The following is a 12,574-nucleotide window of genomic DNA, read 5'->3' on the forward strand; positions in this document are numbered from 1 at the left end:
TTCCCCCCGCGCCCCCCCCCCCCCCCAGTCCCCGGCGCTGCCTGGCGGGGGCGGCCAGGCGCGAAAGAAGGGGGCAGCCGGGCTCTCCTGCCCCCGGCTGCCGGCCCGCTGCCGCGGCGGCCCCCGGCGCTGTCCGGCGCTGGAGGGGAGAGAGGGGCGAGCGCTACGCGTTTATTAGCGGGAAGACGGGCGGGCTGTGGCAGAAGATGTCGGCGGGGTGGGCGGGAAGGCGGCGGGCGGGCGGCTGAAAGGCGCTTTCTCTGCGCGGTGCCGGCGCGCGGAGGGATACGACGCACGGGCGGGAGGAGGGGCTGCGGCGGCAGCGGGGCAGCGGCGACTCGCGGCGGCGCTGGCGCTGGAAGTTCCCGAGTTCCAGCGTCGCCAGAATGGGAAGCGAGCGAAGCCAAAATGCCCCCGGGGAGCGCGGCCCCGCTGGGGAGGCCCGGCGCTTCCACACGCCCTGCTCGCCGCGGTCTCCCGTAGGCCAGCTCGCTCCCTCGGAGCCAGCCAGGGACCTCGGGGCGCTGCCAGGGGCTTTGGCATCTGCGTGTAAGTGCCACAGTGTCACGCTTTGTTGGTTCTTATTCTTGCAACATCGTGCCCTGGTTCCTGCCGTGGGTCTGGAGCCGGGGGAAGTCCCAGCAAGCCCCAAACAGCCAGAAAGGCGCCGTTCTCCGTTGTTCGCGGGGCTGCCCAGGCGGCTCCCCCTGGGGGGTGAAGGGTTCGCAGGGAGCTGGCTTTGAGAACTTACCTGGGGGAAAAAAAAATTGCAAGCAACCAAACAATCCCCGACAGGTGATAACGATTTTATTCATTGCTCTTGCCGCCAACCAGACCAGACGTGCGGGACTGAGGAATCTTTTGCCTTCCAGGAGCGATGGGCAAGAGTGTTGTCAACGCGAGGACGAGCGATGGATGGTGATGCCTGCAACCCATGGCTGAACTGGAGGTAATTCAGTAGCGGATCGATAAGCTACCGAAGGTTCCTGAAAGGCTGCAACATTGTGTGGGGCCCGGTTAGCGGTGAAATCGGTTCTTTATTTCATGTTTGCTAGCTTGAACATACTGAATAAAACGTTCTGGTCTGTGCTGTAGGTGTTTCTTTGCTGCTTACAGTCAGAAAGAAAATAATAGCAAAGCAGATGTCTGCTGATAATTAGCTTTTTTTTAAAAATCGATATCTGATGAGGGATTGAAAGGAGCATGATTGGTTGTCTTTATGTTTTGCAACGTGTTTGTGCTTTTTCAGGTCGAGTTGGGGCCTTGCAAGAACGAATGTGTTTGTGGACAATAAAAATGAATTTAACAGGGATCAATGTAAATAAGGGAAGCTGTCATTTTTTAATATCCCTTTTGCCTCAGTTATTAACTGATGCAACTTGTGAAGCAAAGACAAAAGTATATTTAATATTATATAGAAACTAGACAAAGAACTATTTTTTTCCTGTACATAAAACCCCTTGAAATTCTCAACTATCTAACTTTCAAGAAAATTGAATTTGAACACCATTTCTCTGCAGCTAAGGGTAACATGAGTTGAGCATTTTTATACGTGTTTCCAAGGCCTGCAAGCTCAGTGTACGAGCTCGAGCTTTGTGCTTGACATGGTGAGAAAGCTTTGCTGCAATCACCCTTCTGTTTAGTTGAAGAAATGTTACGCTGAAAGGTTAAAGAAAGAAGGCTAAAATATCACTTATTTCCATTGTTGTACTATAAAAATTATATTTATATAGTCGATGTCTAGGTGCTGCATATTTTTTACATACAATTATCCAATGTCCTAAAATATCAATAAAATCCTAATCCACATTTTGTTATCATTAGGGAAAATGAATTTTGTAGGATAGATTCATTAAAAAAAAAGACTGTATCTACTAGATTGGGTCATTATATCTGTAGCTATGATCACTATATATCTAAAAATTTACATGTATCTCCCTTTTTCCAGATTTGTAACAATAACCACTCTGTTTCAGCTTCATTTTAAATCCTTCAAATAATTGAAATGGAAATGAAATAATATTTAATGTCTAATAAAGATTTTTAAAATAAAGTGGCTTGAATCTTTTCTTAACAATGTAAAATATGTATTGTAATATCTTTCATAGGTGATTTTCACAACAAAGGGCTACATGAATAATGTGATTAACATTTTAATTTCCCTTGATGTTTACATAAAAGAAAGTATACTTATGTATGACATCACTGAAACTGTAAACCAAGCAATAGAGAAATTTTTACAATTAAGTAGTCTGAAAGTAGAGGAAAAACTCTGCTAGATATGTTGACCCTTCTTGTTCTTTTGGTAACTCATAACTTTTCCTGCTGCGGTTCAAAATACAGCCCACAGAATCAAAAAGTTCTTGGTGTTTTGACAATAAAATAAACATTATGTCTTTTATTTAATTTTTTTAGTTCACCAAGCAAAATAAAGTTATAGTCCCAGACTTGAGCTTGAGCACTGCAGTACTACAAGTAATATTTAATAAAGAGTTTTTATAAACATACTTACACTTTTTTTACAGATAAAATCTGATGGTATTTTTTTGTTTATGTGTGGTACAACAGGAAAGTCACACACAAAAGAAAATGCCTAATTATTATTGTTTGGTAATACATGTTAGAATGACTCCTAAGAATTCCTACAGCAGTAACAAATATTCCATTCATATATCAGAGATATTTTTAAAGGTTTTTTTACTCTTTCAGTTAAAATTAAATTTTTTAATAGTGTAAACAAATGGAGAAAAATATAATCTCTGAATTTTTACTACATTGTTTTGCTTTCTAATAATCCCTTTTCTTTCATGCGATCTTGTCACCTTACATTATTCTAAAATAAAATACATCAGTCCTGTTTTGTCAGCAAGATTTAATGTTTTCAGGAGAAATTACTCTGAAAGATCTTCATTAAAAAAAAAAATAGTAATGAAATGAATATGTGATTTTGAAATGTTAATATTCACACACAATTGCTAAATTAATTTTACAAAAAAAAATTAAGTTTCATAGATTTTCCTGTTGCTGTAGATTTTACACATCAGCTACACTAAGCAATGGACTGATCCCAAGAGTTGCTGGTTTGAGATGTCTCTTTTTACCCTGACTTGGCCTTTTTTTTTTTTCTCCTTCCATCCTACTCTTCCCCCTAAATAGTGCTATAAGCTCTATAAGTGTCCAAATACAGATATATAAGAATTCTCTTGAGTTACTGGTTACCTTTGACAGATAAGAATGTAGTGTCTTTGGTTTCTTCTTGGATTTTCTGGTTTCTTTCTGCACTTTTGGGATTGGTTGGGGGGGTTGGGGGGTTTTGTTTGTTTTTTACTGATATATCTTAGTGGGTTTTTGTGTCAATATGATTTTATACCTTGTGCCCAGAAAGTACATTATTTGGACCCTAGTAGTGGCAGTACTTGACATGAAAAGCCTTTCTGTTTCTTTTGAAATTTGCTCTTCTCCTTTTCTCTGGAGACAAAGAAAAGTATTTAGGGTTTGTAAGTAGTCAAGCTGAACAATGTAGCTAAATATTTGAAGCATGATATTGGCAGGGGGTGGCTGAGAGCAACATAAAGCAGTGACAAAGCTTTCCTCGGGTTTGGATGGTTGGTTGGTTACTTTAACAGGGCTTTTTTGGTGGGTTTTGCCACCTCAAATGAAAATTATCACCACTAGCTGCTGGTTGATTCTTAATCTTGAAACCAACCATAAACCTTACAAGGGCAAGAAGTGTATGATGAGTGCTTGTGAGGCCAGCAACTTTTTTATTATTGTCGTTCATGTTAACTTCATGCAGAAAGAACCACACCTGCTAAAATACAAGGCAACTGAGCAAATTCCTTCTATAATTTCAAACAATACGTTGGAGCTTAACTAAGTAGCTTCACATCAAAATTAATTTAAATACTTGTTCATGCTTCATGCCAAGAATCCATATCTTTTCTGCACCCTGCATCAGTAACCCACCTGAACTTTCTACGATGAAGTTTCTAATAGTGCATAGCTGCTTCGTATTCTGCCCTTATCTGATATTAAATAGTGAACATCATGCTTCTGTTTTTTACTTTATTTCCCATTTTGTTATGCCCTTTACCTCAGAACATGCATGTCTCCCCACTCCATTATTTTTGAAAATATTTCCTTTTACTCCTGCTTGCTTCTTACCGATGGCGAAGAAGAGGAGCATAGAATTAGGCATCTGTATTACTCAAACCACCATCAGCACAGACAAATTGACATTTTTTTAAAAGCACACAAATAGATTGACCTCTGACAAACATTTTTTATCTGTTTTCCTGCTGTGCAGCTGAAAGAGTAAAGCAAAATCAAGACATTTACGAAGACAGCATTAGCTTTTGTGTAAAAACAAATAATTAGCTGCAAATCTACTATTGGGCTTTTGAAAGTAGATCTATATGTCATTTATATTTTGAGCAGTAAATGAGCCTTGTTGGAGCTCATCCAATGAACCTAAAAACCTCTTTAATATGCTGTTACCCAAATAAATATGAATTGCACCAGCCATGACATTCTTTTGGTTTCACTGTTACATCTTTGAGTACAAAACCCTTCCCTTACAAAGAGAAACTAAGAATAAGGCCCATGTTATTCCTTCTGAATAGAGGAATTCTACTAGCTCATGCTGGGGATTCTGTTTGAGTTTGTTTTGTTTTAAAGCAAAATTATTTCTGCTCCTGTGTTTTGTACAAGAATTTCAATTACATTTCCTAGATCAGTTTGAGAGTTCAACTTTCTACGCTGAATACATTCCCTGATTATCCAGAGAATATTGGGAAAATTACTAAACTGCTGTACTTAATTGTTTGCTATTGGGCTTTTCTTCACCAAGATTCTTGGATATTTGCCATATCTATTTTCACATCTATTTGATGTCTCCAAAGTTTTCTGAGTCTTCTAAGCATTATGTAGAATTTTTTTTTAATGGAAACTTTGAATAAATTAATACACAGGGTATATTTTAGAGGAGAGCTACTCCATAATGAAAATAGGAGCTATGTTGCTTTGTATATTGACAATTATTTGCTGAGATTATTACCTCTACAAAAATTTTGAAAGTGTTTGCTGTTACTTCACTTTGTAGTAAAGTGTTTCAATATGCTAAGGCAATTTTTGTTGAGCAGAAGATCTCAAAATAAGGGGTATCATTCATTTGTTTCAATGGTTTCATATTAGTGTACTGAGTATAAGGAGACTTATTTGAAGTCTTAAGTGACAAATTTTATTTAAATTGGTAAATTATAAACTTTATTAAGGCACAATTTAATAGTAGCCTTCAGCTACTGTTTGTCTTTCCATTTCGCTAAATGAAAATTTAGATTTCTGTTTAACCAAGTTTGAGGGCCATTTCCAGCTAGGGGTTGGATTTGATTTTTTCATTTACTGTAGTAGCCTGTTAGAAATGAAACTTTTTAAAATACAGACGAGAGATTATTTGCTTGATTTTCAAAATGGTGCGGGCTATCAGTAGCTTTGGTATAGACTTGGAATTTCTCTGAGTTAATACAAAAGACTGTTAAAGATTTACATCTATGTAATAACTTAAGGGATTCTGTCATATTGTTATCAGACATATTGTCTGATAAACTTACTAATATGCAATTTAGATAAAAGTAGAGGAGGCCATAAGAAATATCAGTGAGATCTACCCAGAGAAGACAAGAGATGAGCAGAACAATGTAGGTAAAATTTCATGATGTTACATTGAAAATAATCTGTTGAAGAAATTATATGAGTCATTCAGGCTCCTTATGGGCTCCAAACCAATATAAGGGGGAGAAAAAAACCCCTCTATTTGATAACCAGTAGTAAATCTTTTTAAAAGACCATTCTATTTATTACATATTCAACATGGAGAATATGGTATTTTTTTTCTAGAACTCTAATATGAAACCAGTGAAACAAAACAATAACACATCTTCTTTTGTAATACTGCATTAAGTCTTTTACCTTATCTCAAAAAAATTAGAGTTCAGGAGGAAATTAGGATCAAGGAAAAACAATTGAGGAAGAGGATTAAAGACCAAGGAAAAGGAATAAAATACATGGAAGAAGTAATATTTAATCAGTACATACAAAATTTCTCTGTGTCAAAGAATATAAAGCAAGACCCTTTATAAACTCCAGGGCATAGTTCAAGAATTGAAACACCTGAAAGATTTCAAATTAAAAAACTATGTTTTTCCTCATAACAACATATAGCCCTTCTCGATTCACTTTCATCACAGAAGTCTCAATGGCAAGAATTTTAGCAGTCTTCAGAAGAACTGATAATTCTACAGGTAAGAACAGCCAGTGATAGTATAGATACATAATTATAAAGATTGTTAGTCTGATCCAACACAGCCTTGCTCTGTTGCCAGCCTAAAGACAATCCTTAGTTTTTCCCAAGTGTTTCCCTCTAATGATTGTTTTAGTTTAGACCTACCATGTATTTTTATTTCTATGCAGTTGAAATATCTACTTTCCCCAAAATAGCAATGATGTAGAGTGAGTAGTACCAATATTTGTACTTACAGTAAAAATTCAGGGCTGTTAGCATTGAACCATTTGGCTGACAGTGCCTACTTTGTGTAGCATATGTGATTTGTCAGTCATCCATGAAATACACATCACTGAGATTCCCATCTCTATTTATTGTTCAGTCTTATGAGAAAATACTGGTCTGCTGGTCCAGATTTCTCAATATTTTGTATTCTTGTATAGCATCTACTTGGTGCCCTGAAAGGATTATTTTATATTTTCAGTTTGCCCAGCTGTGGTGAGCCACATAGGCATGGTGTACTCACTGAGATACAAATTGTGTAAGATAACTTCTGATTTAAAATAATTGAACCAAGCTCTTGATTTTACAGGTTGTAGAGTACCAGAGACAAGAAGTGTGATCAGACCACAAATGATCCCTGCATATACATGATGCATTTTCTGTTTGCTTCCTTGTTTTTAACCAAATACTAATGTAAGATGAAGACTGGCATATGTGACTCCCTTTTCCCAGGTGAGGCCCTACCACAAGATTAAAAGATTGTGATCATTCTTGATGGACTAATCAGTAGTTTTCTCATGCAGAGTGGAGCAGCTTTTTAAACAGAGATTAAGAAGAATCCTCTCTTGAGGATATTTTCCCAGGTGGCTAGCTCAGTCTATTCTGAGGTACAAAATACCGATTTCCCTGGAAGAATTTGAACTGAAGTGGGATCCTCCTGCACACCAGAGTAAATTAAAACTGCACAACCCCCTCTTTGGTTAGGACCTAGCATGCTCATATTTGGTAAGCATGCTCAGAAAATGATCCATGAATAGGGTGTACAAGCAAGACAAGCAGGATCATGAGGAACAGGCAGTGTTGGGCAAACTAAGACATTTTTTAGACACTCAGAAACTTACTGTTGGAGAATTAAGTATCTGTATTTTAAGTGCTAAAAGAATGGAAATATTATTTTATAGTTAGTGTCATACACATTCTCACCTCTTCACTGATGGGTGTTCTTGCAATGAGCTCTGGAGCACAAGCCTAGTGCTGTGTTCTGCACATGTGAAATTTTTTTTAAATCCAACATCCAAGATTGAATAAAAAAGAAATCAAACTTGATCCTTCAGCATCAAGTTTGACCACTACTAATTGCCTCTTGGCAGGCCCTTATAAATAAAGCACTAAATAACACTAGGAGTCAATCAGCTAATGTAAAGAAACACATCTTATGAAAACTAGATTGAGCAGCTGAAGACATACATAGGTCTTTATTTTTAACAGTTACAATAAAGCCATGTCTATTTATTCCATGCATCATTTTTTTGTATATCTGTTTGAAAGTGCTTTCCTTTCTGCATAGCCATTTCTGACAGTTTTAACAACATGCCAATCTTGATGCATCCCAGATTTCTCCACATTTAGTGTACCTCTGAATTGTCTTGTTCCCATATACTCCCAACCCTCATTTTTCAGTTGAAAATTTTCAGCAGCCAGCATCCTTACATTTTTCTCCTCTCCCAGGAGAGTGGTATGTATGCCTTTCAGTTCATTCGCTGATGGATAATTCTAATATCATAGGACTCTGTAAGAGAACAGGTCGTGGCATATTTGCAGACAACAAAATTTCAGTTGCATTACACAGAAGGTAAGGTGTTCTTGCTGCTGTATTCCACAGTTTTAAATTTTACCCATACTAGTAATCTGAAGAGTGCTACTGCCCAGTCAGTTTCTGGCCAGTTGCTCATGCCAGTGGCCATATCCATATTACTGGGCTCTTTCAGCCTCCAAAACAGGACAGCTGCATCTGCATTGTCAGCTGAGCCTGAGCTACCCCGAGCCATGCCAAGGGTGCCTTGGGAGAATGCTGCTTGTCTGGACCTAGTGCAGAGACTCTGCTGTCAACCATTTAACAGTGTAAGCTGTGGGCTTCAAGTCTGCAGCTCTGTGCCCTGGCACGTTTTGGTTTCCTAGCATAGATACAGCTTCTGCAACAAACGAAACTGAAACTGCCATTGTGCTTTACTTCTGAAACTGAGATATCTTTATAGTAAGGTATAGTGTATAAAACACAAAATACATTCCAAAACAATATCCTTTGCTAGGAAGTTCTAGGAGGCAGAGATAAATCCTAGCTAGTTTGTAACAAGCCCTAAGATAGCTCAGTTCACTCTTGCTCAGCCTCCAAATTACTTGAGTCTTTATTCTGTCCACTATATAATAAAAAATGCTGAAATGCTTAAAATGATCATAAAAGCTTCTCGGGGCCACACTAAAGATCCTTAAAGGAAGAGTTGTTATGAAAAATAAACCAGAAAATACAAAGTCTAAGCTGATGAGAAGTTGAAAGAAAACAATGTAACATTACAAGGAGGTAAACAAATTAACATCTGTCAGAGAGACTCACAGTATGTCTCAATTATTGCTAGCGTTCTGACTTGATAACTACCTACAGTTTGTGGTAGTCGAGCACTGGTTGCAGTTGCTCCCAACAAACCTATTTAAAGGTGCTTGAGAGGTGTCACAAAGGACATCTTATGTCTTAGAATCATAGAATATCTTGAGTTGGAAGGGACCCACAATGATCATCAAAATCCAACTCCTGGCCCTGCATAGGTCAGCCTCAAGTATCACGTCATGTGCCCAAGAGCATTGTCCAAACATTCCTTGAACTCTGTCAGGCTTGGTGCTGTGACCCCTTTCCTGGGGAGCCCATTCCAATGCCCAACCACCCTCTGGGTGAAAAGCTTTTTTCTATTATCCAACCTAAAACTCCCCTAACACTTCAGGTCATTCCCTTGGTCCTGTCACTGGTCACCACAGAAAAGAGATCAGTGTCTGTCCCTCTTCCCCTCATGAGGAAGTTTCAGACTGCAGTGTGATCTCCTCCAGGCTGAACAGGCCCAGTGCCCTCAGCTGCTCCTCACACAGCTTCCCCTCAAGGCCCTTCCCCATCTTCACTGCCCTCCTTTGGACACTCTCTAACAGTTCAGTGTCTTTCTTACATTGTGGCACCCAAACCTGCCCCAGCACTCGAGGTGAGGCTGCCCCAGCTCAGAGCAGACAGGACAATCCCCTCCCTTGCCTGGCTCTGATGCTGTCCCTGATGCCCCCAGGACAGGGTTGGCCCTCCTGGCTGCCAGGGCACTGCTGGCTCATATCCAGCTTGCCATTGACCAGGACCCACAGGTTCCTTTATGTGGTGCTGCTTTCCAGCATCTCATTCCCACTCTGTACATTCAGGGTTGCACCATCCCAGGTACAGATCCAGCACTTGCCTTTGTTAAACATCATACAGTTGGGTGATTGCCCAGTCCTCTAATTTGTCAAAGACTTTGTCAGGCGTTACTGGGAACAGGAAGACTAGTGCATGGAAAGCACTGAAAAGAATTCTCAGACAATATTTGGCCATTAAGCTTCTTGCCATTTGCTTGTTATCTGGTGAAAATGATTATGTGGGGGAAGGTGGAACACCCATTTTTGGAAGAGGTAATATATAACTGAGTCCTTTATTCAGGGTCCAACAATAATATAATCTGCTAAACATGCCAGATGTACTGTTGTTAAGAGATATATTATACCAAATGCTTTGTCTGATTGTTTCATGAATAAAGTGACAGCCAGTATTTTCCATGCTTGGTATAAAACAAGTCTATTGTTATAAGTGATGAACTGAATTAGTCATTGAATTTTGTAAGAATGCAATATTTGTGCTGCTGACTTCTTTCTGCATATTACCTAATGCATTCGAAGATCTATAAACCTAAATCATCACCCCAACATGAAAGGATGAATCCAATGCTAATGCTGAAGCATTCGTCAGATGAGGAGCATTATTATTGTTTTCACTTAAAGGAGACAACATTAAAAAATAAGTTAGGACCACCCCTGTGATCATTTGAGTGTGAATGGGACAGTGGCTTGACAGAGCCAAAGACAAGAGCTCTAACATCAGTTGCTTACAACCTGTGTGGCAGTGATCCACCTTGCAGTTTCATCATTGAGGGTGACATCTATTTGGAAATACACTTTTATTTTTTGCTGGTTTTGGGGGATGTCTTCACAATCATATCCGTCTGCTACTGTAATTGGCACTTGCAACTCAATATTTAAAACCAATTTCATACACTTCCCATAGTCCTAACAGGATGTGTACTAACACAGCGCCAGCCATCTCATCATTAATTCCTGTTAACACTATCCACCTTCACTATTTTTGAATAGCTATTGTCAACTTTCTGATTTATCATAGTCATATAAGACAACCAGCTGCCAAAAATGTCATGACCAAATCTATCCTTATGCAACTGTTTGGAAGTGTGCCTTTTCTGTGCCACTCTGCATCAGAGTAACTTGCACCAGTCACATTGTTGCCTTAGATGAACTACCACTGCACATACCTTGTCAATCCACCTCCCCTCTGGCTGCTGAGGCCAAGCAACCCTCATCTTGTGTATGGCCACTATAAAGAAGTCTCGAAACAGCAGTAGAGGTGCTATCCTCACCTGGCCTTCCTCTGGCTCTCCCATCTCTCCTGAAAGTCTGGTATCTATTGTCACTGAGGTAGACAGCAGACTCCCCAGCAGCCTCTTGATGCTCAGATTTTCCATATATTTAAACCTTTACCTACCTATTTCTCTTGGGGGGGTAAAGAAGAAAAAGCTTCCTGAACGACTCCAGAAGTTCATCAACACAACCAGTAGTTATCCTGCAGGTGGAGATTTGGCACCAATGCACAAATGATACTTAAGTGCAAAAATGCCTTCAAGGAAGTAGGAAAAAAAACCCCTACAATTACAAGCTTTACCAGGAATGTATCCCAGAGGGAACAAAACAAAAACACTGTGCCCTCAGTAACTGGATTGTTGATAAAGGACCTGAGGGGAAAAATAAATCTAGTGACATTCAAGGCTTGCTTGCACATGCAAAAAAATTTGCTGTTTCTCTCTTGCTCCGATTCCTAGAAAAATGTTTCTCCTATGTTGTGCAAGATACCCTCCTCCACACCCATCCACCCAGATTACAGGATCAGACTCCTTCCCCCCTCTTGCCATTCCCAGCTCTCCCCCTGCCCCCTACCCACCCAGACTGTCTTCTGAAAGCATCGCTGCTGTGCAGTCACTGCAGAGTATTCACACTCTGCTCCTGCACTCAGCCACCAGGGAACTTTCTTCCAACCTCATTCTGGGGTGACCCCCAGCTGCTGCAGCAGCAGCACTCCTCCCTCTTGCAAATAACATGCACCCATCTATGACGATGAACAGAATCACAAAAATTCTCCACTACTGCTATTCCTTTTTTGGTCATTGGAAATGCACCTGACATCCATCACATGCTTTGTTGCCAATAGTTATGAACTCCTTTGAGTTAAGAGTTCACATCTTCCAACTTCTTACAGAATGTGCCTGACACATACATGTCAGGCATATTCATATATGACATCAGAAACTAGGAGGGTTTTGGTTTGGTTTTTAGAAATTAGATTTATTATTATTATTACTATTCTAATGAAAGCTTAGAATGGCCTTCCAGCTTTGTCTCACAATGGGGCAAAAATTCTTGTTCTACAACCTTTATTTTGCAAGGAACTACAGTAATATTTTATAGCCATTTTAGAAATAGACTGAGGACTTTGACAAGATCACTCTTTCCACTCACTGCATTGTCATCTTAAATTATATTGCTCGCCATTAAATTTTTCAGTATTGGAAGATTCATATCAAACAGCTTAGTACCTGAAATTATCCAGTATAAATTCATTTTTTATGGGCTTCAAGTCTGAAATTTATTTCTAAATGAGAATGGAAACTGTGATAAAACAACTCCTACAAGTTACACTACTGTAACATAAAAGCAGTACTAAAAAAGCACAATGGCCTCACACAATCAGGTTTATTTTTTGAGCATGAATTTTAATTATTAGATTTATTCTTCTCTTAGCTGGTATGCAAATATGATTTTCCATTCATATTATTATTAGCATCAATACACAAAGTTAAAATCTAGTGTTAGTTAAGTCAGTTTTCACCAGAATTCATTTACAGCCACTTTGAAGATGCTTGTGAGGGTACTTTGCTGTATTAGTCA

The sequence above is a fragment of the Prinia subflava genome, chromosome 2 (genome assembly GCF_021018805.1).
Source record: "Prinia subflava isolate CZ2003 ecotype Zambia chromosome 2, Cam_Psub_1.2, whole genome shotgun sequence".
Taxonomy (NCBI): domain Eukaryota; kingdom Metazoa; phylum Chordata; class Aves; order Passeriformes; family Cisticolidae; genus Prinia; species Prinia subflava.